The following is a 4,641-nucleotide window of genomic DNA, read 5'->3' as shown; positions in this document are numbered from 1 at the left end:
AAAGACTATACCAGCATTGCCTCATGGAAATGCTAGCAGCGCCCTCTATAAATTTCGAAACAGTTACTTTTTTTTTAATTTTTTTGTTGTCTTTCTATGAGGAATATCACAGAAATTCGTTTTTTCCCTCTTTTACTAGTCCCGTAGTGGACTGATCATAAAAACACTGTTCCCAGTAGAACACCGAAGTCAAGCATCACTGGCTGCTGTCAGTAAGCGGGTGGGTGACCACTTTGATCAGTCTGCGTAGGGACCGAGGGTGCAATGCATCTTTTCTCATTAAACTGCTATATCGGAAAGTGCTCGACTTCGCGTGCTGGTAGTCGGGTTGCCAAAGCAGAGGAGCCATCTCCTCTGCAGAGGATCAATATTGCGATGGCATGTCTTCGGATCATGCTCAAGGATGTTTTCCAGACCGTCGCCAATAGCACATACATGGGCAATTGGTGAGGCACACTATAATGCAGCTCCAGTGCGACGTAAGGACCTACCCACCCTCTTTTGTTAAATTTTTTTTAATAGAATAGATAATTGTGTAAAGCTATGCCTAGATAGTACTAATATAGGGAACCTATTATCCGGAACGATCGGGACCATCGCTATACCGGATAACTGATTTTTCCGGTTTTCTGAATCGCTACAAAAAGCCGTTTTTTTTATTGTTAAACCTAACAAAAAAAAAAAAAATATTGGAAATAATCTTAAAAAGAAGAAAAAACGATGAAGTAATACACTAAAGGTTATTTTCAAAATGATGGTAAGGTAAAGATCTTTCAAAATAGAAAGAAAAATCCTAAAATCTTATGAGGAAAAAAAATTTTTTTTTTAAATGGTGGAAAAATTCATGGAATTTCTTTCCGGTTTTTTGGTTTTCTGATTTCCGGATAACGGGTTCTGTACTGTACTTGTAGTGTTCACAATATAAAGCATTCTTTTAATTTAACACCAAGCAAATTTGAACAAATTAAAAAAAATTGTCAAATAAACAAATTTCAACAACTTCACGAGCAAGATGCTGTCCGAAAAATAGCAATAAAGGAAATTTCCCACAAATATAGCTTTATTTATATTGTGATAATAATAGTTTACATTTATTTAAAGCTCACATCCTTTTAGGATTCATAAATTACCTAATACTCTTATGAATAGAAAAATTTCGCAAAAATTTAAATATAAATCACAATAAAAAAACTTCCTGATCACGCATCGCTTCCTAAACTTAAGCGGAGGGATACACTGGAAACTTTAAAAGTTTTTTTTCGGTATTTAAAATCTTTCTATTGTTTACATTCAATGACCCATCTCATTTCAAACATATAAATTAAAGGGTTCAAATTTCAGAAATTTCAAAACTTTAAATTTTTTTTCAATGATCATCACATTTTAGACTTTTTTAAAAATCTTAATTACTAAAATATAAATAGGTTGGGTTTGAAGCCCATCAAACTTCAGATTCATGGGTACCTACTAGCTTCGGCTGTATGGCAAATTAGCAGCCGTCACCGGTTACAAGCTGACTAAAAATAAAATATTGTGATTAAAAAATGTCTGTTAGTCACCCCTTTTTAAGCAGAAAATGTTCCCATCATGTGCTTCATATTTATTACTCGTATTTATTGCTTGGAAAAACTACTATCATACCCAGAAAGCTTAGTCCACACCCTATTTAATCTTTTTCACTATTATGATCATGATTGAGGAAGATTAATTTTGTAATAAATAAATTTTATGTTGCATGATTGGTTCAAAAACTCGAACTTTATTAGTTGAAAACATTACCTACAATGCTTAAATTTTACGTAAACCTATTTCCTGAGATCAGGAAAGTTTTTATTTCAGAAATGAACCCTGTACTGTTTACTATATTTAAAAAAAAATACCTTTAAAGAAATATTTAACATTAATAATATCAGGTTTTTTTTTTAATTATTTGGAGTTTTCAATTTTTGAGAAAGTGGTTATGTCTTAAAAAGTGACCATTGTTGCTAAAAATGCTTCTACTGTTCGTTGGCCGGTAACAAATTTGCCTGGGATGCAATAGCACCTAGTGCACAAATCTTCCCTCATTGCCTCCTTATGCCGTTTGTGAAAAGTTGTGGGCCCTTAATTTCCATGACCTTTGTCCGCATTGGGATGTAGCAATAATATATTGCTTGCTTCAAATAGTTACATTTTATTTTTTAAATAACAATTTGAATCACAGAATGCCTGAAGTTTGCAAATACACAAATTTATGAGCACATTTTGAAAAGAATTTTATTTGAAAAATTATAATTAAACTTTAAAGTAAAAAAAAAAAAGGAAATTAAAAAAAAAAGGTTATTTTATCTCTACAGGATTTAACACCTGTAGATATAAAATCTAGAGTGCAGTAAACAACATGTTACTGAGTCATTTAAATTGTAATTGTTTTTTCACATATTTGAGTTTAGAGTAAATATGTCATAGATTTAATTCATGAATTAAGCATTGTTATTAACTTGATCCATACTCTATAGGTAAGTTAGAAATAAAGTTCAATCTTCATACTAAATTAACGTTTCTAAGTTTTTTGAAAATCCTATTTATAATTCTCATCTTTAAGAACCTATTTTAAAAAAAAAAGTGAACTTTCTTATTTCAAAAATGCCTTAACAAAAATTTTTTAGAGCTTTGGACAAAGTTATTTTTCTTCCTTATCTTTGATGAAATATAATTTTATCAGAAAATATGGCAGAGAAACAGTTTTTCCCCAAACCAAATATAATTAATCGCAATTGAATTAAATGTGTAACATGGAAATCAGCTTGGTTTGAATTACTGTGCTCTGCATGAAAACTATATTTTCGATAATGAAATCTGTCTTGTATAAGTTATGAACAGTAAGTTTTTTTTAAAAAAAACTTTGATTGAATGAAATTTTGATTTTGTGTAAATAAGAATAAAAAATGTGACACAGAGCTCATTTTATTTTGCTAAGGCATTTAAAAAGGCACTGAAAAAAGTAAGGCATTTAAAAAGGCACTGAAAGTTTTCAAAATAGTAAATGCTAAAAAAATAAAATGGTTTGAACAAAAAAGTCTGAAGAAGTTTTTCTGGTGCATACTTTTTGATTAAAAAATAAAATAAAACTTAGCTACTTTTTCTCTTGATTTATTTTATTATGAGTTTGTATATAAATATACATATTATTTAATTATGATGTAAAAGCCGGGATAGCCTGACCGGTAGGGCGGTGGGCCCATGTCCGAGAGTTCGCGTGTTTGAGTCCCGCTGGCCGAAGACTCCCCGTGTAATGGTGACTGGTGCACGTTAAATCTGTCGAGTCGCAAAGTCCTCCATGTTCCCATAACAAATCGATATATCTGGGGGTACTGGATTGGAGATCGATCGTTCTCTGATTCAGGTCAAAAGTACGATCTGTGGATGAATTGATTGATTGAATGTAGAGTTTAATGGCACAAAATCCAAATGTGGACATGCTGCGCCAAACAATATGTTTATACATGTCAAAATTGAAGTGCATACTTATTTTCCTAAATATAATTAAAAATTGATAAAATCATATACAAACAATCAACGGTAGTATTGGAATAAAATCACGTCAAAGTTAAAACACAGTAAAATAGTATAAAAGTAAGAATATCCTTCTAAAAATGAATAAATTCATGAACAGAATAAACTTATATACAATTTAAAATGCCAATAGCACGTAAAAATGCAAAAATGTTCGGATGATGAGAGTCACCTAACAAATCTCCCATAGATAAAATAGAACTGCCAAAAAAGGCAAGACGATGTCTGTTAAAATACGGGCAAGTGATTAAAATATGGTGAATCGAAAGTAAAACATCACAAGTGTTGCATTGAGGAGCTGGTTCACCAAACAACAAATGTAGATGGGTCAGTCTGGTGTGTCCGATTCGCAGACGGGTAAGCTTAACATCTGCACTACGTAGTCGCAACACAGGGAAGGGTTCCAAATTTGACTTATGAGCGTGCAACTTATTATTCACTTGGTTATCCCACTGCTGCTGCCATAAAGATTTTATATACTTTTTAATATGTATTTTTACATCTGAGAATGGTATGGATAAATTTAAAGTAGTAGTAGCAGATCGCGCTGCTGTATCGGCTAAATCATTGCCAGGGATTCCAACGTGACTTGGAACCCAGCAAAATAAAATATCGAAACCATTTTTATGAAGATTAAATAGCAAATGCTGTATAAAACACAAAATGGGATGAGTTTCACTGTCAAAATGGTTGAGTTGGCGCAACACGCTCATACTATCTGAGTAAACGCAGTATTTTCGATTCAAACTAGCGATCTGTGGATGAATGAATGGGTCCACCTTATAAAACGGACTGTGACGTGTGTGTGGTTGAAGATGAATTCTTGTCATAGGACGGCGCCACTGAAAAACAAGGAAGGCACACTCTGCTTTAAATTTGCTCAGTTTCACCAAGCAGGCTTGCTCGTGTGGTAAGTAGCATTAGAAACAACAACATGATGTAAAATCACAAATATGTCATTTCCTACATCATGGAATGTTAAAAATAGAACTTTTTTGTTTCAAGTTCATTCATAGAGTTACTGATTTTAAATGGTGCCTATAAATTCTGAGAATAGGAAATACTTTAAATTTTTTGAAATATTAC

The sequence above is a fragment of the Parasteatoda tepidariorum genome, chromosome 12 (assembly GCF_982258835.1).
Source record: "Parasteatoda tepidariorum strain Cologne lab strain chromosome 12, Ptep-v5.0, whole genome shotgun sequence".
Taxonomy (NCBI): domain Eukaryota; kingdom Metazoa; phylum Arthropoda; class Arachnida; order Araneae; family Theridiidae; genus Parasteatoda; species Parasteatoda tepidariorum.
This window is presented reverse-complemented; position numbering follows the sequence as displayed.